General features: G+C 36.7%; 1 long non-coding RNA gene and 1 pseudogene across 1 annotated transcript; one reads left to right on the plus strand and one right to left on the minus strand.

Moving 5' to 3' along the window:
- Window positions 1-294: 294 nt before the first annotated feature.
- Window positions 295-2,467, minus strand: LOC126617907 (uncharacterized). The gene is made up of 4 exons (XR_007621575.1): window positions 2,312-2,467; window positions 1,878-2,030; window positions 1,106-1,157; window positions 295-809 (listed from the first exon to the last, which is right to left on the minus strand). It is a non-coding gene; the product is annotated as an uncharacterized LOC126617907 (long non-coding RNA).
- A 9,795-nt stretch (window positions 2,468-12,262) lies between these two features.
- LOC126618198 (7-deoxyloganetic acid glucosyltransferase-like) lies at window positions 12,263-17,527 on the plus strand (annotated as a pseudogene).
- Window positions 17,528-24,564: the final 7,037 nt, after the last annotated feature.

Raw genomic sequence — 24,564 nt, forward strand, 5'->3', positions numbered from 1 at the left:
GTTGGGCATGTGTGATATCTATGCTCCAACTTGAGAGGAAGTGTTAACATGAGTAGTATTAAAAAGGGTATGTAAATATGTTCTAAATTTTAAAATCCTTTATTAGGAAGGATAGTTATGTGTCCTTTATTGTTTCCTTATAGAACAAGGATTGTATCTTGTATATATTGTCTATTATGCAATACAATGAAAATTAAGCCGTAAATTTCTATTGTTCCTACCATCTAACTTCTCCAAATTGTCACATATTTTCGAAAGAACAATTCGAGAGTCCAATAACTTCTTATCTTCCATCGTTTTCCTTCTTCATTCCCAAACCAAACAATTTCCACTCTTTACTTTACCCAAGTATTGAACTTTTATAGATTCAATAAGAACACTAACCTCCATTGGAACCAAGAGAGTGCTCCACCATCACATCACTAAGTTTTATAAGATCCTCCATGTTGACAGAATGTTCATAACTAAATTCACGTAAAGGCTCAACGTTCTACATTAGAATACAATGCAACATTGTAGATTACAAACAATAGAACACGAAAAAACTAAAAAGGATACGGTAATGCATCATTGGCAACATCCAAATTGACAACTCAATGAAATGGTCAATGCAAACATTATAGACAGATTCAAAAACAAAAATTGAAGCCATGAAAAAACTTAAAAACCCACAAAAAAAAAAACCAAAATCTTATAGGGGCTTCCTTATATTAATCACACAACGAAATTACGGACAACAAAACATGAAAATTTTGAAAAGGACATGACAAGGCATCGTTGGCAGGATCCAGATTGACAACTGCAATTTTCTGCAAGGCGAAACGATGAAATGGTCAATGTAAACATTACAGACAGATTTAAAAACAAAAATTGAAGCCAACGAAAAACTTGAAAACCACAAAAAAACAAAATCTTATAGGAATCCTATTTTTCCATCATTTTCCTACTTCGAAATAAAAACAAAAAACTCTAATTTGAGTGCCTACACATATAAACATTGGATAAAAATCGTAAAAAAAAATCAAAACAACTGCAGATAACAAAAAAGATAAAAAAAAAACACCATAAAAAGTTTCAATCAAAAGTTTAAGACACTTTAACTCACAGGAAGCTCTGTAACCAATTGCTAGTGGCTGCACAGTGAAAAGACGACTTTGCTGCAAAATAATTAACGTAAGAAATAGTTTAGTATAACTTAAAACACTCTAGGAAGATCATGGGTATAATTGTCATATACCAATTGATTCATAAATTGTGCCTATCCATCCAAGAAAAGCATCTATATGCACTGTGGTATGGTAGATTTTTCATGTGTTCTAGATTCATCATCTGCAAAATATGCATTTATCGAACAATATAAGTCTATAGAACCTTATCTTCACGCAAAAAAAGAAACTACAAAATTTGAACTTCGAGCTAAAAGGCATTCATTAATTTCTTTATATCATTTGAATAAAAAATTATTGCATACAATGAATGTATCCAGTTCAGAGTAGTAACCCATTCTAATTTGGTCAACATGATCTAATATGTGTGTGCGTATATATAGCCATTATATGCAAATCCTTAATAGATTGAAGTGATCTCTTAAAACTTGATCTGGAGCTTTGTTCTCTTCCCCCTGTTTGTCGTATATATTACATGGTTCCATTTTAAACATTCTAGCCAATGGCTATGGCGGTCCATCAGACAAATTAGATGGTTTAGTACATGCTCGATCTCTAGTCCTATATCAATATTGTGTTGTGTGGAAACTTTATCTCAGGAAACCTCAATATGCAGATGAGATATAACAATTGAATCAAGAATTCACAAATACAAAGACTACTTAAAATAATTTTGAAAGTAAGTAAAAAAATCTGGTGTATGCCTATTACCTTCGCTAGACCAAAAAAAAGGTTGGAAATGCTTGAAATTGGCCGGAAAAACTCGCATCTTCGTTGGAAAAATCCACCCGCAAGCTGGGCTTATTGAACTCTTCGATCGAGGGGTAGATTCGAGCATGCAAAGCTCGAATGTTGTTGTTAGGACTCTCTTGAGTCGTTGGAGAATAGCAAGGGGGGAAAAGAGAGAAGGGATAAGGAAGGATAAAAAAATTTAAAAAAAAATAGTGCATATTAATCCGATCCAGGGACACAATTAGAATAAGGCTAAAACTGTGAGGTTGAGAGGCTCATCCAAAACATAAGAAATACCTGCATAAAAGTATTAACACACACAAATCATCTCATTTGAATCTCATATCATGTGCCGCAAGCCAAGACAAAAAATTTGAAATTCAGACCAACCAAAACAAACAAAAGTTGATTACCATGGAAGATTATCACAAAATCGCAAAACCCAGACAAAATCGAGCGGGTTCTACGGGGTAGAAGAAAGCACAAAAGCTATTGCCGCGGTGGAGCAAATTGTAGAAGGCAGGGTAGAAAAGACGCCATCGAAAGAACTCAAGAATGGAAAATTGAGGGGATACCCTTTCTGACAACGAATAAAAACAAATGAGTTTTTTCGACTGCTTTCCTCGCCTTTATGAAGATTGAAGCAGTAGCTTCAATGGAGAAAATTAAGAAACGCAGAATTGCAAAGAAGAAAAGAGAGAGAGAGAGAAAGAGAAAGAGAAAAAAAAGCTTTCTTGTATTACTTGAGTGTCAAGTTACATTCCTCACACCTTTGCTATATTTATTTATATGATTACATTGTTTAATGCATAAGCTAGTATTCTATCAACCAGCTGATTCTAACAGCCTTATAACTTCCATTGGATCTTATGACACTTGTCATCATCTAGACCCTTAAATTCCCTTCACTTGGATTCTCATCTTTGTGCTTGTTTACACTCTTGCATCCCCCCTCAATCGCATGCATGAGTGAACTAAGCATGAGATTGCTACAATCCTGCTAGAATAAGGGTGCAAATAAACCCTTTGTGAGTATATCAGCAAATTGTTCTGCAGATGAAACATGTTTCACTTGAAGATCTCTTCTTGTAACTCTCTCACGAACAAAGTGATAGTCAATCTCGATACGTTTAGACTTTGCATGAAACACATGATTGGTTGATAGAGATATAGCTGAGATGTTGTCATAGTAAATCATTGGTGCTTGATAAAGAGGAATGTGTAAGTCACAAAATAATTGTCTTATCCAAGCTATTTCAGCTGCTGTGATTGCTAGAGCCCGATACTCAGCTTCTGTGGATGACCTCGACATAGTGTGCTGCTTCTTTGATGCCCTAGATGTAGGATTGAACCCTTGAAAGATCACAAACCTTGAGGTAGATCTTCTATCATTTGGATCCCCAGCCCAGTCTGTATCACTATAGGATTGAAGATGTATGGGCCTTGGTGTAAAGTGAATTCAATAATTTGATGTACCCTTAAGATACCTGAGAATCCTTTTGACTGCAATGACATCGGACTCCATAGGATTATGCATGAATTGGCATGCTTGATTCACAGAGAAGGCTATATCCGGCCTTGTAAATGTGTGATATTGAAAGGCTCCAACCACACTTCTATATTGATCAGGGCTATGATATAGCTTTTCATCATTTTGTAGAAGTCTGTGAGATGGCAAACATGGGGTAGCACAAGGTTTGCAATCCTGTAAATCCACTTTGTCAACCAACTCACTAATATATTTAGAATGGGAAACAAATAAGCCTTCATTTGTGTGACTAATCTGCGGCCCCAAAAAATAATGCAAATTACCTAAATCCTTCATCTCAAACTCTGTAGTAAGTTCTTTGATTACTTGAGAAATCAACTTAGATGAGCTTCCAGTTAAGATAACATCATCAACATAGAGCAATAATACTACAATGCCTTGGTTAGAATGTTGAACAAATAAAGATGGATCAGTATGTGAAGGTTTGAATCCCAAGGCAGGTAGAAAACTAGTGAATCTGTCATTTCAAGCTCTTGGAGCTTGTTTAAGCCCATAGAGTGATTTGTGAAGCTTGCAGACATAAGTGGATGGATGTTGTGTGCTTTGAAATGTTGGAGGTTGCTCCATATACACTTCTTCTTGTAAAAAACCATGTAAGAAGCCTTAGTTACCATTTGAACTGAGCTGCTAAAGCAAAAAATGAGTCTGATAGTTGTAGGCTTAACGACATGACTAAATGTTTCTCCATAGTCTACACCTTCCTCCTGACTATAGCCCTTTGCTACAAGCCTTGCCTTATACCTTACCACAGTACCATCTACATTCTTTTTAATTCTATGCACCCATTTACACCCAACCAGGTTTTTACCACTTGGAAGTGGAACAATAGATCATATATTTTAAGAATGCAATGCATCTATCTCTTCCTGCATTGCATTTTCCATTCTAGTGCCTTAGAAGCAACTTTGAATGTTTTAGGCTCTAAGATAACTGACTGAGAACTAACACTAGCAGATAAAGCTCTCCTTTTGATAATACCATTCTTGGATCTTGTTACCATAGGATGCACATTCATGGGTATTGGAAAAACCACATGAAGTTGTTCATGTTGGAAATCAGGATCCACATGGATTGGATGTTGTGTAGGTGTATTCTCTGGTATCTCAGGATGAAATCAATGATTGGAACTAGGACTTGGTGATGAATGATTGAAAAGTGGGTTAGCAGATGCATGTGTTTCCAAGGAATATGAGGCTCGAAATGCAAGCAAAGAATCTGAGTTACTAGATGCAGCTAATGAATCCGGGGCACTAGATGCATTTATAGTTATGGAATCTGTGATATTTGATGGAGATGCATGAGAATGAAATGGTGATGTGACTCGATTTGTTAATGTAATGCAAGGCAGAGATGGACAAAAGTACAGTGAAGGAAAAGTGACTGTATATTGGGAAGGTTTGGTAAAACTTGAAAACTGTTTGTAAGGAAAAACTGATTCATCAAATAAGACATGTCTAGATATGTATAGCTTATTTTGATCAAAGTCTAAACACTTTGTAATTCCCTGCATAACCCAGAAAGACACATGTTGTTGTTTTTTGTTGTAACTTACTAGTGTTATATGGTTTTAAGAGACGAAAACAAGCACAACCAAAAATTTTGAGATGATTAATGCTGGGAATTTGACCAAAGAACAGTTGATAAGGAGACTGCATTTTCAAAGTTTCACAGGGCATTATATTGATTAGATATGTTACAGTAGCACAAGCAGGAAACCAAAAAAGATTAGGTAATTTTGCAATTTGAAGTAAGGTAATTGCAGTCTCTACAATGTGCCTATGCTTTCTCTCAGCTAAACCATTTTGTTCAGGGGTGTATGGACATGATTTTTTATGAATAATACCATTTTAAGCTAGAAAAAAGTTGAAATTGAGAACTGGAATACTCTCCACCTCCATCACTTTGTAAAACTTTTACTTTGGCAAAGAACTGAGTACACAGAAAAGCATGAAATTTGACAAATAAAGCAAACACTTCTGATTTATTATTCAATGGGAAAATCCATGTAAATCTTGTACATTCATCTATGAAGGTGTTTGGACCAAAATTTACATCATCGGCCCGAGTAATCGAGGCCGTTGAGTAAGCATACCTCTACACCGTCGATGAAAAAAGTAAAGATAATTTTATTGAAAGATAACATTATGGTTTTTATCATAATTATCTTCTAATAATGATTTATTTTGACATTTTCTTATAAAAATAATATATCTCCAAGCTAGGAACCAACGGCAAAATTCAAATTAATGTGGATGTGCAACACAATTCAAAATGAATTTACAATTCATTTAGTTGGGGTCAAGATGCATGCAACAATAAAGATAATGGTTTTGGGTGACGGATGAGACAAGAAGTCTAGGAAAGCTAGGCTTTTGGTGATGATGTGATTCCTAGATAGGCTTTTTAGTTTGTTTGAAAAGTCATAGATGACAAAAGGATCAGTTTTCTTCCTAGAGTTTAAGTCGCAGTTGAACACCATCAGCCATGCAAATATCAACCCAGTGTCTATTTGAGATAGAAATACGCCTCATTAAACACGTGGTCTTATCATGAAATACTATTTGGTTTTGCATAGGCACAGGATAAAGATGCATGCGGATTATACTAAAGAGATTTGGATTTGACCGAAGCTTGAACTGTGGAAGAATTGTAGTAGCATGGTGGAGCTTCAGAACTTATTAACTGTGTACTCATCCCTATCAATACGAGAAACTGTGCAGCACAAAAGACCTCCAACTCAATACACAAACTACCTTGCGCAAACCCTCGTTCTACGCAAAACCTCTTAAACATCTTCAGATTTTTATCTTCTTTTTCGCCAACACATCTTCAGTTTGGATAAACAGCACTGTTGCCGTAGAATCAGCCAACCGCAGAGCACCTTCAGTTTGGATAAACAACACTACGTCGAGGCCAACTGGTTATCTATCCAAGTCTCGGTCGAGAAGGATTTTCGAATCCTTATTGGCAGAGGTCATCTCATTAGTCTTCTCGGCGAAGTGAGGTGTTACAAGTTACTACATTGAGCACATTGAAAGCCGAATTTGATATTGAACTTCGTAGAACTAGTAACCTTGTCTTCAAGCTCTAGAACCCGAAGGCCGAGACGTGTCCTTTCCTTGGCCGTAGTGGCAAGATCAAGAAGTCAACAGCGCGCTCAACGTAACATCAACTCATTTTACTCACCGGCATAGCTCGGCCGTCGAGTTGGCAAACCCCACACACAACCAAAAAACGTAGTTAGCTCAATAGTTACTCGGCCTGCGCGCCACGTAGGCTTGGTAGTTTTTAGGGTCAACATTCTGGCACGCCCAGTGCGACCAAGTGCTAAAACTACGAAGTTCACATGATATATCAAGATCAAAATCAGGATGAGATTCGGCGCCTATTCAAGGAAATAGTCGAGCAACAAAAACATCTTGACTGGATCGTTGAAGCAAATGAAGAAAGGCAAAAATCTTTCTCTCAAATGAGAAAGGTGAAAGTTTATCACAGCTTACAAGATCAATGGTTAAATGAAGATAGAGCTCGATATTATAAGTGGCTCGATAAGAAAATGCCATTTTGTCTTGGGTTCAAATCAATTCCATTTGAAGAATGGTTGGCTCAAAATATTGGGGGGCAATTTTTTGCTCCGGCCACAATTAACACTCGACCTAAGAAGATTGTCAAGACGGCCGAAGAAGAACCTAGGCCACCTGTTGTTTCAGTCGAGACTGAAAGTGTGATAGGTCTAGAAGAAAAAGTTCAAGTTTCTGAGCCAAAAATTGACTCAGAAAATGATTTGTCAAATGAATGTTCCAATGATGAACAAGGCCGATACACGGCTTTAGAAGAAAATACCACATCAATTGATATAGTAATTGGAGACGTGATCTTAGAAGCCGAAACCACGCCAATTGATATGATTATTGGTGATAAAGCCGATATAGAAAAATCCCATTCGACTAAGCTGTTCGAGTTAAGAGCCAAAATTAACAAAATGATTATGCCTGAGGGGCATAATAATTGTTCAACACATTCGGCGACCGAAAATGAAAAATATTTGGAGAAAATTTTTATTCGGCCTAAAGCAAAATCAATTTGAAAATTTTGTTATTACAATATCTCAACTTGGAATAAAGCATCATTGGCCTCCTCTTTCTCATGGATCGGCCACTTTTATTCCCGTATCTTAGATTTCAATTTTCTTTTTATATATTCTTACCCATTTGGCTGTTTGAGCCGATGATGCATAAGAAAATAGGGGGGCAACGAGGACCTCATACAAAACTATATATATATATAAAATAAGAAAAAATCAAAAAAATAAAGGGGGAAACAACTTTCGGCTGTCTAGGCAGAGGCCAAGAGAATCGGGAGGATGCTATGGTGGCCATAGCGTTGACTGATTGAAAAAAAAAAAAAAAAAAAAGCTTTGAAGTCTGTGCCCTTAAAGACTTGCTTGAAAGTGGATGGGATATTAACAAAGCCATTCGGCCCTTTTCTTTAGGTTTTTTAGGTGAAGTCCTCCAGAAGGTAAAATGAGGTCTCAAAAGAGCATGGCAGCTGTATTACATGGAAAATGAGTAGGGATGCCATGATAGAAGATAACAATGGCAAGTAAAAGAAATTTGGCCAAGTACAATTCTTCGGCAGAATAAAAGAAAGTTTGGCCGAACTCTCGACCCCAAATTATTTTTTCCTAAATTTGGCCGAGTACAATTCTTTGGCCGAATAAAAGAAAGTTTGGCCGAACTCTCGACCCCAAATTATTTTTTCCTACCCCCTAATTCTTTTCGACCTTGGTTCATGATTGCTTATCATTTCTCTTTGACCATGGGTTGTTCTTTCGTCAAAAGAAGCCATGACCATGTTCTCTCGGCAATTTACTCATAATCAACACAGCAACAGGTTTCTCTCTGCTTGATAAGTAGGTGGTCGAGGTACTCCTGATTGGCTGCCAAAATGTTGACCCTAAAAACTACCAAGCCTACGTGGCGCGTAGGCCAAGTAACTAATAAGCTAACTACGTCCTTCGGTTGTGTGCGGGGCGTGCCAACTCAACGGCCGAGTTCGGCCGGTGAGTAAAATGAGTTGATGTTATGTTGAGCGCGCTGCTGACTTCTTGATCTTGCCACTACGACCAAGGAATGAACATGTCTCGGCCTTTGGGTTCTAGAGCCTGAAAACAAGGCTGCTAGTTCTACGAAGTTCAATATCAAATTCGACTTTCAATGTGTCCAATGTAGTAACTTGTAACACCTCACTTCACCGAGAAGGCTAATGAGATGACCTCTGCCAATAAGGATTCGAAATCCTTCTCTACTGAGACTTGGATAGATAACTAGTCGGCCCCGACGGAGTGCTGTTTATCCAAACTGAAGGTGCTTCGTGGTCGGCTGATTCTACAGCAACAATGTTGTTTATCCAAACTGAAGATGTGTTGGCGAAAAAGAAAATAAAAATCTCAAGATGTTTGAGAGGTTTGGCATAGAGCGAGGGTTTGCACAGGGCAGTTTGTGTGTTGAATTGGAGGCCTTTTGTGTTGCACGGTTTCTCGTATATATAGGGATGAGTACACGGTTGATAAGTTCTGAAGCTCCACCATGCTATAACAATTCTTCCACCGTTCAAGCGTCGGTCAAATCCTAATCTCTTTAGTATAATCCGCATGCATCTTTATCCTGTGCCTATGCGAAACCAAACAGTATTTCATGATGAGACCACGTGTTTAATGAGACGTATTTCTATCTCAAATGGACTCTGGGTTGATATTTGCTTGGTTGTTAGTGTTCAACTGCGATTTAAACTCTAGGAAGAAAACTGATCCATTTGTCATCTATGACTTTTCAAACAAACTGAAAAGCCTATCTAGGAATCACATCATCACCAAAAGCCTAGCTTTCCTAGACTTCTTGTCTAATCCGTCACCCAAAACCATCATCTTTATTGTTGCATGCATCTTGACCCCAACTAAATGAATTTTAAATTCATTTTGAATTGTGTCGCACATCCACATTAATTTGAATTGTGTCGATGATTCCTAGCTTGGAGATATATTATTTTTATAAGAAAATGTCAAAATAAATCATTATTAAACGATAATTATGATAAAAACCATAATGTTATCTTTTAATGAAATTATCTTTACTTTTTTCATTGACGGTGTGGAGGTATGCTTACTCAATGGCCTCGATTACTCAGGCCGATGATGTAATTTTGGGTCCAAACAGAGGTTTACATAGTATCGAAATCCTTCATATGACAATAAAGGGGAAAGTCCCCATACATCACTATGTTTGACTTCTAGTGGATGTATAGACTTGGTTGTAGAAAAACAAAAGGTAACTTGGTGAATTTTCCTTCTAGACATGATGTACAAACTGATTTACATGTGTCAAAAGATGTAGAGACTTTATATTGATGAAGTATTGCAGAGATGATTGCATTAGATGGATGTCCTAGCCTTTGATGCCATAAACTTGTGCTAACAGGTTGTATAATAAAGCATTTTTGTGATTGGGATGATGCAGATGATGCAGATGATGGCTTCTGATTAATATGGAAAGGTATATGGTAATAGCCAACCCTACACAGCCCCTTGAGTAAGATTGTCCCTGTGAATTTGTCCTAAACCCAAAAAGAAACATCATCACATATGAACTTGCATCTATTATCCTTACATAGCTGATAAACTGATAATAGATGCTGAGATATTTTTGGAACATGTAACACATTCTTCAATGCAAGACTATAAGTAGAAGTATGTAATTTGGAAGTTCCAATGTGAGAAATTTGCAAACCTGCACCACTTGCTGTGGTTATTGTGTCACTGCCTTAATATGGATTCGCCATTTCCAAGTTGGTTAGTTCAGAAGTCATGTGTGAGGTTGCACCAGTATATGCAACCCAAAATTGTTCCATAGGTGCAAATGGTTGAAGATTGACATGCATGGCTGAAAGATTTGAGGGTAGTGACTTGCCTTGATAGGCAAAGTTGCCTCTTTGATAGCACTGAATAGCTGAATGACCAAATTTCCAGCAAATTTGGCATTGAATCGGAGGATGAGAACCTGTGACTGGTGTACTGTGTCTCTGAAAGCAATCAGCTACAACATGCCCTTTTTTGTTACAAATTTGGCATGTGGGAATCTCATAAGGATGATCTGGACAATAAGTTTGAAATGGTCGTAGAGTACCAAGAATTCCAGAACTTGCATTTGGTGGAGGATTATAAGGCCTTGGTCCAGAGTAAAATGGTCTGCCACTTCTTTTGCCTCTGAAGTTATTGCCTTTGTAACCGCCATTACTTGAGAAGCCTTGATAATGACCACCATTGTTGTGAAATTGACCAGAGGGTAACCCATTACCATTGCTCTTATAGTTTTGATCATTGATTCCAAAGCTTGAACCAATTTCAACAGCATGCGAGGAATTTTGATCAAGAACCAAAGCTTTCCCTTCGTTGAATGCAGTACCAACCACCATTGCAGACCCAAAATATGTTGAAGACTCAAAGTATTGACCAATTGTAGTCTCTTCTGCCAATAATTGAGACCAGAAATCCTTTAATGAAATATTATTCTCTCTTCCTCGTATGACACATCTAAAGGTATTGAATTCTGCATGAAGACCTTTCGGGGCAAGAATGATTATATCATCATCATCAAAGTGAACCTCTACAACTGCAAGATGATCCCTTGATCCTTGATCTTTTGCAGATATACAAAAACAAATTCAAACCTTTTCTTGATGTTTTGGAGTTCAGTTTTCATCTGAAAGATTGTAGCTTTTGTAACTGTTGAAAATCTTTCAGCAAGATTAACCCACATGAGAACTTCGGCTCCCAATGATGCAGGACATTGCAATTGTAGACAAAGTTGCAATGATTAATTGCATAAAGGCACGATCATGCATCTTTCAAACGAGGTAGTCATCATTTTCAATCCATTCACTTGTAGAATCATCATCAAACCGTGAAGGACATTTTCTTGATCCGTCCACAAACCCCATAATGTTATGACTTTTGAATAGGAGTGTGATCTGAAAACTTCATGTGAAGTAGTTAGAATCATCGAGTTTGACTGTAACAGATGTAGAGATGGTGGAAATAAGACTGGTGATCGGAGACTGAACAATCTTGAGCTGATCAACAGTAACCATTGTTGATGCCGTGTAGAATTCTTTCACTAAGACAATTTATCGAACAGTTGATATGCAGAAAAGAAGAGCAATTTCTTAAAGCTCTGTGGAGATCGAAAGAAGCCAATTGTTTTGTTTATCACATAACAAATTGCAAACTAGAGGGTAAAGAAGAGAAAGAAATCCTTTGATTGAGGTGCAGAAGCATTAGATCGATGCTTGGCCATGATACCATGTGAAGATTGAAGAAGTAGCTTCAATGGAGAAAATTAAGAAACACAGACTTGCAGAGAAGAAGAGAGAGAGAGAGAGAGAGAAAGAGAGAAAGAAAAAAAGCTTTCTTGTATTACTTGAGTGTCAAGTTACATTCCTCACACCTTTGCTATATTTATTTATATGATTACATTGCTTAATGCATAAGATAGTATTCTAACAGCCTTATAACTTCCCTTGGATCTTGTAACACTTGTCATCATCTAGACCCTTAAATTCCCTTCACTTGGATTCTCATCTTTGTGTTTGTTTACACTCTTACAGCCTTTCCACCGCTTTCTTTTCCCCGATGACCAACACGTGTAGACGTGGGGCAGAAAAAAAATCAATTGCAGGAAATGGCGAGAGAAAAGAAAAATGAAAGGCAGAAAATGAAACAGCAGAGAAATGCAACAGAAAAGGTCGTGATGAAGAACGCATGTCGAACAAGGACAAACTCGCCCTTTTCAACGATGATCGACGCACGGACAGAATGGACGTCATTCCACTGTGCAGAGAAGGAAAAATGGAGAACGGCATTGAAGAAAAAGGAAAACGAAAGACAGAAGCGTGGGCTAGAAGGGCAAATATGTCTTTTAGCTGTGTAAAAAATGGAAAAAAATGGCTGATAACAAAGAAATTGGAGGGCAATGCAGTCCGCTCACTGTTGGTGAACAATGCACTCTCTTACAGGAAGAACAGTGATTATCGTAACTAGCAGTATTTTTTATACCGCCATCGGTATACGTGGTACAATTCTTCCTAGCAATTTTCTAAAATGAAGTCTATGGCATATTTTTACCGTGACTAATGCAAAATCTACTTCTAACTTTGAAACAGATGAAGACATGGATAAGAAGATTAGCAATATTCCAGGGATGGAAGGCTTTGTACGGCTCCGAGACCTACCAAGCTTTTGCAGATATCCAATTGACCACCCAATTACCAAATTTTTCATAGAAGAGCCCAAAGCTATTACTCGTGCTTCTGCTTTAATAGTCAACACCTTCGACAACCTCGAAGCCTCAATTCTCTCCTACATAGGCACACTTTTCCCCCAAGTTTATGCAATAGGCCCTGTCCATGCTCTTGTCAAATCTCACGTTGGCAATGGCCTGTCATCCTCTGCCTCTTTACGCCAATAAGACTGTCGTTGCATGGCGTGGTTGGACTCCAAACAAGTGGGATCTGTTATATATGTTAGCTTTGGCAGCTTGGTGATGCTGACACATGACCAATTGTTTGAATTTTGGCATGGCTTGGTCAATTGTGGGAAACAATTTATGTGGGTGGTGCGATCAAATACGCTTTTAGGGGAGCAAGGAGAGCACATGATTCTGACGGAATTGGAGATGGGTACCAAAGAGAGGGGTCTTATAGTGGAGTGGGCCCCCCAAGAAAAGGTATTGGCTCACAAAGCTGTGGGATGGTTTTTAACCCAATGAGGGTGGAACTCGATCCTTGAGGGCATTTGTGCGGGAGTACCGATGCTTTATTAGCCTCAGCTGGCGGAACAGCTGGTGACTAGTAGATGGATTAATGAGGTTTGGAGGATTGGAATTGATATGAAGGACATGTGTGAGAGATCCATGGTGGAGAAGATGACAAGGAGATTGATGGAAAAAGGTGATGAAAGAGAAGAAATTTTAAAGTCGATAGAAAGATTTTCTAAGTTAGCTAGAGGTGCTATTAATGAAGGTGGGTCTTTTTGGAGAGTTGACCTTTGTAATTAGCTTAGTTACCTGTTTGGGTCCTTGTAATCATGATGTAATGAAGATATATATTATTTGCTGTTTCTTTCCTTGTAAATCAATTTTGTACAATATATATTTCCCTCCTTGGTGAGAAGAATAACATCAGAAAATTAAACCCCAAAATAAGCCCTAATTAGCATGGTATCAGAGGAGAGATCCTATGATTTCTGCTCTGCCCGTTCCCTCAAGCAAACTTGACCCTCCACGATGGAAACAATTTCTTCCTAACCGATCCTACCCCTATACTAAACACTACTACCCTAACTAACCCTACCATGAATCCTCATGTTTCGAGTTCTTCCGACATGCCTCCGGAGTCCTCAGGTAATTGTGGTTATGCTTATAATATGAATAATTGTGATACTCAATTCGGTTGGATCATTGACTCCGATGCCACAGACCATATGACCTATGACCCCACTAATTTAGCTTATGATACTGTTCCACTTCGACGAAATATTACTAATGCTAATGGTGTCACCTCACCGATAACTGGCGCTGGCACTGTACACTTCACGCCTACACTCTTTTTACCACATACACTACTTGTACCTTCACTAAAGCATAAATTGATGTCTCCTGACCAAGCTACTGAGCAATTGAACTGTTGTGTACTATTGTATCCGAAGTTTTGTCTTATTCAGGATATTCTCACAAAGGAGATAATTGGTCGTGGTACTAACAGGAGGGATCTCTATTTTATGGACGATGTCAGTACAGGAAGGGTCAATCTCGCCCAATGAGTCGTTGATCACAAACGGCGTCAGATATGGTTATGGCATCGCCGTTTGGGTCATCCGTCTTTCAGTTATTTACAGCATATGTTTCCAGATTTATTTGTTGGTTGTTCAGTTTCAGACTTTAACTGTGACACTTGCGTACTTGCCAAAAGTTAACTTGTTTCTTATACGTTGAATTCTAATAAAAGTGATAATCATTTTGATCTTGTTCATTCGGATGTTTGGGGACCATCTTCGATTACTACTTCATCTAGTATTAGGTGGTTTGTACGTTCATACATGATTGCACACGGATCACATGGTTATACCTTCTTAAGCATAAAAGTGATGTGTTTCTGGCGTTTAAGACATTCCACACCATGGTTCAGACACAGTTTTCTACTAAAATCCGGATTTTGCGTTCTAATAATGGTGGTGAATCTGTTAATAATGATTTTACACATTATTTAACTAATTACAGAATACTCCACAAGACTACTTGTCCTCAGACTCCTCAACAGAATGGAGTGGGTGAGCGCAAAAATCGCCACCTATTAAAAACCGGCTTGATCGCTATTGATTGGGACGAATGTTCCCCGCTCCTCTTGAGATGTTGCTCTTCAGACTGCCACTTACCTTATCAATCGCATGCCATCTAAAGTATTGAATTTTCTTACACCTTTGCAAGTTCTTGCTACATTCGTGCCTCTACCGTTTGTTTTAGTGCTCCCACCGCGAGTTTTTTGATGTGTTGCCTTTGTTCATCTACATAAAAATCAACGGACAAAACTTGACCCATGTGTTCTCCGTTGTGTTTTCATGGGGTATGGACTACATCAGAAGAGGTACCGTTGCTACCACCTTCCTTCACGTCGAATGTATACTACCATGGATGTTACTTTTTCTAAGTTTAAGATGTATTACTCTCCGGTTTCTTCCAACCCTCCACTTCAAGGGGAGACACTGCATAACGAGCAGGTTAGGACCATGGCTGCTACCATTGATCTTCCGCTGCCACTTTTAATCGAGCCCACAATGGCTGCGGTGCCAACCCAGCCAACAGAAGCAGCATCGCTGCCCACAGAACCAATGATAGGCACAGTAGTGCCATCCTTACCCACGGCAACAGTGTTGCCACTTGTCGATCTTAAGACTTCTACTGATATTACTCCCTCCTCGTCTCAAAATATAGTATCGCCAGATGACCATACTCTAGAGAATATTCCTGAGGTAAGATTTACTATCCCTATTGATGTATCTGATGTTCCGAATTATCAGTTACCTTTCAGACATAACCGGGGAAAGCCACCCAATCGATATTCACCGAAAACAATGAAAGGCTCTAAATATCCCATTGCCAACTATGTGTCATCACATAAATTATCAGAACCAGACAAAGCTTTTGTACAACAAATATCCAATGATAGCACACCAAGTTCATTGAAATAGGCATTATCTGATGATCGATGGACCAAGGCAATGGAGGAAGAAATGGATGCACTTCAGAAAAATCAAACATGGGATTTAGTTCTGCTACCCCGAGGAAAAAAGAGAGTGGGATATCGATGGTTGTACACCATCAAGTACAAAGCTGATGGGTCAATTGAATGATACAAAACACCAATTGAAGGATACAAAGCATGATTGGCAGCCAAGGGATACACTCAGACGCATGGTGTTAATTATACAGAAACATTTTCTCCGGTAGCAAAGATTAATACGGTAAGAGTGTTACTTTCGTTGGCGACTAACTTAGATTGGCCATTACAGCAATTTGATGTGAAAAATGCTTTCTTACATGGTAATCTTAAAGAATAAGTGTATATGGATATTCCACCTGGTTATGCATCAGTTTCACAACCCAGAATGGTGTGTAAGTTGAATAAGGCATTGTATGGATTGAAACAATCACCTCAGGCATGGTTTGGTAGGTTCCAGACAGCTATGAAAAAGTATGGGTTCAGGCAAAGCAATTTCGATCATACAATTTTCTTGAAACGTCGAATGGGTAAATTGACGGCACTTATTATTTATGTGGATGATATGATTGTTACTGGTAATGATAAAGAGGAAATCTCAAGCCTCAAAGATTACTTAGCAACTGAGTTCGAGATGAAAGATCTTGGTGGATTGAAATATTTTTTAGGTATAGAAGTAGCTCGATCTAAACAAGGTATATTTCTATCTCAAAGAAAATATGTTCTTAACTTGTTAGCCGAAACCGGAATGCTTGATTGTAAACCGGTTGACACCCTTGTAGTCCAAAATCACCATCTTGCCGTGCACCCTGATCAAGTTCTCACTAACCGAGATCGTTATCAAAGGTTAGTTGGGAGGTTAATCTATTTATCTCATACCAGGCCTGATATTGCATATGCAGTAAATGTTGTTAGGCAATTTATGCATTCCCCGAGTGATACGCATATGGGTACGATTGAACACATTCTAAGATACCTAAAGTCCGCCCCGGGTAGAAGCATCATGTTTTCTAAGAATGGTCATTGCCGGATAAAAGGTTATACCGATGCAGATTGGGCAAGGAATATTACTGATCGACGGTCCACATCGGGTTACTTTACATTTATGGGGGAAAATTTAGGGACTTGGTGGAGTAAGAAACAGAAAGTGATTGCTTTATCAAGTGCAAAGGCAGAATACAGAGGTATGGCAAAAGGAGTATGTGAATTATTATGGCTTCGGAGGTTACTCGAAGAACTCAGGAGTCCTTCAATGTCAGCTTCGAATTTGTTTTGTGATAATAAAGTAACGATTGATATCTCACACAACCCAATCCAGCATGATCGCACGAAACATGTGAAAGTTGATAGACACTTCATTAAGGAGAAGCTGGATGAGAATATTATTCAATTCCCATTTGTAAAGTCAAATGATCAATTAGTGGACATCTTAACTAAAGTTGTTGCCAATCAAGCGTTCTACAACTCTCTCGTCAAGTTGGGCATGAACGACATTTATGCACCAACTTGAGGGGGAGTGTTGGAGAGTTGACATTTGTAATTAGCTTAGTTACCTGTTTAGGTCCTTATAGTCAAGATGTAATTAGGATAGATATTATTTGGTGTTTCTTTCTTTGTAAATCAATCTTGTACAATATATATTTTCCTCCTTGGTAGAAGAATAACATCAGAAAATTAAACCCCAAAATAAACCCTAATTAGCACTTCATACAACAACCTGGACAAACTTATTCAAGACTTGAGAAATTTGTGATGATGTATGATATATTAAAGGGAATGGCTAATTACAAAGCTTAATTTCGACTTTGCTTTTCCCCTTCTACCTCTAGACTTTTCTCATCCATGGCTCCAATCAATCCATTTGCTACCTATCCCCTGTTCCAGCCTCCCTTCGTCCTACAATGTTCTAGATCTACGATCGTTTTCTATTACCACGATTTGCAGCCATCTCGGAAGGTGTGTCGAGCTCTAACTCATGCTTGGTGCTTGGGTGGTCACACCACCACCTTTCATCTGTGTGTAGTTTGCACTGTTGTTTGTGGAAAGTTTTTTCCACTAGCTTCCTTTACTTGTTCGTTGTGGATTTGGACTTTGTGGTGCTTGGTGGTGGAGGGTGGAATGTTCTTCTTTTCCAATTTGGAGCCCTTGTTTGGTTGGATCACTGATGCCTACATCTAGTGTTGGTTTGTGGTTTGTGGCTTCGGCGGCGTCAGAGTTGATAGGGTTTTTTTGCTTTTTGTGTATATTTTGGGCTCAATCTTTTGGTTGGGCTCATTTTAATGGTGCTTTGGGGTCTATTTTTTAGTTTATGCTTTCATTGTATTTGGACCTCTTTCTATGTTTGTTGTTGTAATAATGAATTTTACCCTTGATCAAAAACAAAAACGTGTGGGCATATGACTAATATTTTATTATGATAGTGCGTTAATCATCATTTTAACATTTTATCTTTTTCATTTTTAATTAATATCTCAATCATTCCATCACCTTCCTCCGACACCTCTAAACTTGTCAAGTGTCCCTTTACTTGACCATGATTAACATTTATTAGTAATATTTTATTATGATAGGGTTAATCATTATATTTTATATTTTTGATTTTTTAATTAATATTTGTATCTCGATCATTCCATCACCTCCCTCCAACACCTCTAAACTTGCCAAGTGTCCCTTTACTTGGACGTGATTAACATTAACATTTATTAGTAATTAAACTACATATTAATAAAACACAATTTGTCAACAACAAAAAAACTAATAAAATAACTACTATACCCTTTAATACAAAGCTGAAAGAAGATTTTAGAAAAGAAAACAATGTGGGCATTAAAGTAATTTTGTACAATTAAGTTTTTACAGTTTTTTTTCCTAAACCTCTCAGCTATGTCACTTTATCAATACTCTCTCGACTCATTCTCTCTCTTTCTACCAACGTATTAACAACAAATAACTCCTCTCTTAAAAATAAAATAAAAAACAAATATTTTTAAAATATAAAAAATATTTTTCTCAAAACACAAAGTATTAGGGGTGGGCGCCGTGCAGTTTAGTGCGGTTTCGAGTGAAACCACAACCGCAACTGAAATTTTTTGCTGTGTGGCTTTGAAGCCAAAACCAAAATGAAACCAAACCGTTTGGCTCGATTCGGTGCGGTTTCAAATGGTGTCGGTTCGATTTTTAAGAAAAAAATGTACAGTTTAAAATGTACACCTATTTACGCATAAGATGGTCTTATTTTCCTCATATGGTAAGTACCCAAATTATTCATAGAGTAATCCAAATAAAACATCTAGAACTGACATCTTCAATAACCAATCTCACTCCAGTTTCAACAATATAAACTAAGTTAGGATTTTGAGCAGCAATAAGTTTTCTCATACCATCAGCTTAGGGTAGAAATAGGACTCTTAACGTTCCAACAAGCAAACTGGAATATGGAAAGGGAGATGGGATTTGGACCTAACCAACGAATAACATTTTGGGTGTCCTTACCAACTGCAATTCTAGAAAACACAAATGATATCATCAGATATCTTTTGAGAGAGAGATGACGATGATTTTTTAGAGAGAGAGAGAGAGAGATGTATGGACTCGAATAGTGGTGCAAAATTGAACATGACTAGTGTAGTTGAACTAATTAAAACATAACATTCAATATGGTGCGGTTTTGAAAACCCAAAACCGAAACCAAACCGTTTTCTTTGCCGCAGTTCGGTTTCAAAATCGCAACCGTTTCAAAATTGCAAAACCAAACCGTTCAGTGCGGTCCGATTCGATTCGTGTTTCAGTTTTCGGTTCCAAGTGCCCACCCCTACAAAGTATGCGACCTTTGTTAGTATTTATTATGATAGTGCGTTAATCATCATTTTAGCATTTTATTTTTTTAATATTTTAATTAATATTGGGGGTTTTGAACATTAGTTCTTGCACAAGTTTAAAATTTAAAAAAAAACTTGGTGCGAGATTACATATTCAATTTAATCCCTTAAAGTGTACTTTTATCAAAATTTACATTGAATTTTTGTTATTTAACGTGTATTTTTATTTAATCTCTCCACATTAAATTTTAATTTTATTAATATGCACATATTTAGTTCTTTAATTATAAATGAACATAAATGAGAAAATATTAAAAGAAATTTGTGATACAAAAATATATAATTACATAAGTGTACAAAAATGACTGTGCCGAAATATATAAATTGACTTTTTGTACTGAAATTTTTGTACCTACATGATTGTACCGAAATATACTATAATGAACCTAAATGTATGTACCGAAATGTATTATATTGAATTAATATACCTAAATGTATTAAATTGAATTAATGTACCTAAATTTCAATACCGAAATGTATGTACCAAAATATACGTACCGAAATGTATGTACTGAAATATAGTATATTGAATAAATGTACCTAAAAGTCAATACTCAAATGTGTGTATCAAAATGTACGTACTGAAATGCATTATATTGAATTAATGTACCTGTATGTTTGTATCGATGGATATATCAAAATATATATTATAAAAAAATTAGTTGCCTAAATGTAGACATTAAAATTTATTATGATGAATGAAATAAAAATTAAATTTAAATGTAATTAATACATAAAAATAAAAATAAAAAGATAAATAAAACATCAAAATATAACTAATAAATGAGATGATTAAATATACTAGGGACTAAAATTAGATTTTAATCTTACACAAGGTTATAATCTAAAACTCATCTTTTTAAAAAAATTAAAATGAAGTTTTCTAATTAATATTTGTATCTCAATCGTTCAATCTCTCTCCAACACCTCTAAACTTGTTAAGTGCCCCCTTATTTGACATAATTAACATTTACATTTAGAGTGATGTTATTCTCACCTCAATGTCTTATCTTCCCACCCATCTTTTAATGAATTTTTTAATTACAAATTTGTCCATTTACAAAAAAACTGATAAAGACATTAATTATCTTGTTTTGCTTAGTTTAAAAAAAAAATTTAAAAAAAGGTTGAGCTTGGGAGACAATTTGTCTACCTTAAACCCTAACTCATATTTTCATCTCCTTTCATTCAGAGAAAGTAAAAAAATAGCAATGAACTTAGAAGATGACTTTTTCATTTAATAGGTAGAAGATGACACTTCTACGGAGAAGGTAGAAGATTATGTTTCCATTGAAAAGGTAGAAGAATAATTTGTGTGTAGGTCATTTGAATTTATCCATCGTATTTTTAAATTTGTAGGTGTCGAATTCTTTTGAATTTGGATACCTCTGTAGTTTCCATTTGAATTTGCAGATCTTAGTGGTTTTCATTTACATATTATTGTTATATTTTGTAAGAGACAAATTTATAATTTCACATTGTACGTATATATTAAGGGTTATTTTGGGAATAATAGTGGGTGAGAAAATAGCATTTTAATTTTTTAACTTTTTAAGGTGGATGGGATTATAACGTGGGTGGGAAAATAAGGCAATGGGATGTGTCTTTTAGTTTTCTACGTTTATTAGTAATACTTATTATAATAGTGAGCATTATTTTAACATTTTATCTTTTTAATTTTTTAATTAATATTTGTATCTCAATCATTTCTTCGCTTTTGTCCCTTCTCTGTCATTTGAGCAAATATCCCCAATCTAAAAATCCCAAATTCTAATCTCAATCGCTAATTGAAATCCAATATTGTAATTGAATAACATATATTTCTGGGGTTTGGTAACACTTCATTCATCTGTGCATCTTTGCTTTTTTCTTTTTTTTTCAAATAACAGAGAGGGGAGAAGGGTAGGCCGACGGTGAATGGAGGCAACCTGTTTCCCCTTCTCACGGTGTCGATCGACTTTACTCTGTCACATTAGTCAGCCATCCCAAGTGAGATGGATTCGTAACTCATATTTGACTCAAGAGTTAGAGCAAGTTGTGTAAGTTTAGGACTTAAATTTGAGTTTTGTTTCAAGAATTGAAGTAGGTACAAAATATTTCAACCTTTTAATAAACAAATAAACAAAAAGATAAATATCTTAGACCTCTACTATTCCTTCGCACACCGATGTATAAATGGTGGTGTTTGTCACAATAGAGACTCCTATAGAGGATATGTACCCCAATTTCATGGCTGCATGGTAGCAATTGATGTTTGCCACTTAATTCAGTGTCCACTGTTTTTAATAGGCACCAATGGACTGCGGGATGTTATGTCAAACGACGTAGCATGTCAGGTGGTGAAGAAGTGTCTTCGTGGCCGAATGAGGAGAGTTTCCATTGATGACGAACATCGGGTTTCTCCTAAATGTCCGAGGTCGCACATCTGAGGCAGTAGCAGTCTTGGCTGACGTAGCTATGGCTCGGGGAAGCAGAGATCACATTAGTGTGATTGTCGTCGACCTCACAAAAACCAGCTAGCCTGCATGCATTTTATTTTTTTAGTAAATATACTGTTTTCATAAGTTAACTCATATTATTCCTCACCACTATGATAGACTCCCCTATCAACAAGAACTCACATTCATCTTCCTATAAGGCTTTCTTATACTAATTGGTCCAAATAGCTAATACCAGTTCACCGAAAACTCATGTTCATATTCTTACAATGGTATGCTTATTCCTTCATTTGGGTTAACACAAACACCCAAAAACGTAAATTTGTCTTCCATTTCTTCTAAATGTAATTTTTCATATTTCTAGTCCATTATGATTTGTTCAATTCGTTGAATTTTGAAATCACTTGGTGAAATAAAATTTCCAAAACATGTTAAAAGAGTGTAATTTTACGCGTCCAATTCAAGTTTAAAAACAACATTTATATTCATAGTGTATCTTTTGTTCAGTAGATAAACAAGTGTGGATGAGCTTGATTATGTCGAATTGAATGCTTTAGTGCCCACCACCTATTTGATAAAAGATGTCAGAGAAGCATGCCCGCGCACACGGTTTTATGGGTAATTTTTCTTTGTTCTGCGTTTTTGTGTTTATGGATTTGGAATTTTACAGTTGAAACATTGAAGAATCAAATGTTATTTGAACTTTGGTATCAATAACTATTATGTACCGATTTGAATAGTGGGAAACAGCACAATATTTCATAAATTTTTTTAAGTGCACTAATATCGATCCAAAGCCGCATGGGCTACCTGTGTTGTCAAATCTTTTGATATAACAATCTACTCAACGTTTTCAATGTAAATAGCATTAAACTTTTGTAACACCATGTTTTATATATTTTAAATATAATCTTTCGTATAATTTTTAATCCCGCAGCAACACACAGACATAATTTCTAATATCTACTAATCACCGGCTGGTCCGCCAGTTGCGGCCAACAAAGCATTGGAACTCCAGCCCAAATTCCCTCAGGGATCGAGTTCACCTCACTGTGGGTCAAAAACCCTCCCACGGCTTTGTGGGCTAGGACCTCTTCTTGTGGAACCCATTCCACTATAAACCCTCTCTTTTGTACTAAGCTCAAGCTTTACTGGAATGACAAGCTCTCCTTGCTCACCACGAAGCTTATCTAATTGCACCGCCCACAGAAATTGCCTGCCACTGTTGACCAAACCATGCCAAAATTCTAACAATTGTTCTTGTGTCAGCTTCACCATGCTGCCAAAGCTAACAAAATAACGGATCCTGGCCATGAGAAATTTTTCATTATGCTCGGAAGATGAATGGTACATGATATGTCGTTATATAAGTAGAGGAAAGTTTTACTTTTTAAGGTGTTAATTTTTTAACACAAATATTTCACCACTTGTACAAGTGATGTACCAGCCCATATGTGTTCCGGGCACATTGAAAAATCTCTCATACAATGATGATCTTTTTGACACAAAGACGCGGCCAAAGATGATAAGTCGCTCCCGACACGAGATTTGAAGAGAGCGTGGAGAGGTCTGTTTGTGTAAACTTGGGGAAAACGAATGGCGATGTGGAAATGTGTAGAGGTTTCGAGGTCGTCGAAGGTGTTGATTATGAGAGCTATAACTCGAGTAATGGCTTGCGACGTCTCTTCCATGAAGAATTTGAAAACAGGGTAACTCCTTAAATCCCTTATTCAATTTAGAATAATTGTCATAGTAACTTCAAGATATTATTTGACATAATATCTTGAATTACTCCACCAATTTCACCATATATGACCAGCCATTCCCAACCCTAGTGGACGGCCACCTTTCTAGAAGTACCTTACTTATTTCACTAAAATGTTAAGTTATTTGCTACCCACAAACTCCTAAAATTATATTCTTTTCAGAATACTAACTTTAACATCGGAGATACTTCGATCAAAGACCTCCTTCCCACCCCTAACAAATTTATCGTGGGCGCATGAGGCTTTTGACCTTAATTGAAGGTGTTATTATTTTACAGGTGCATTTTCGTCAAAGCAAGAGACGGCAAAAATTTGCATCCACAATTCTGATCTATATCTACAACTATTGAGCAAAGTAATTAAAATGAGCTTTATTTTTTTTTTCTTTTTATGCATATGTATATGTATAGCTTTTAAGCAATGTCTAAAATATCGATGATATCGAAAATATCGTTAATCCAAAAACACGGAAATTTCGATGGAAATATCGGGATATTATCAATATCGATAAAAATTGAATAAAAACCACGGAAATTGTAAGAAAAACTTCGAAATTTTTATTGAAACTTTGCAGGATGTTTATTTAGTCAATTATCTATTAGTTTATCACAAAAAATTGGAAGGAAATGCATTGCATAATGGATTTAATTGATTTAAATTGATTATATAGCGAGCTGGCAAACATGGTAAGTGTAGAAAATATGTAGT

Source organism: Malus sylvestris, chromosome 4 (assembly GCF_916048215.2).
Source record: "Malus sylvestris chromosome 4, drMalSylv7.2, whole genome shotgun sequence".
In the NCBI taxonomy this organism is placed as follows: Eukaryota; Viridiplantae; Streptophyta; class Magnoliopsida; order Rosales; family Rosaceae; genus Malus; species Malus sylvestris.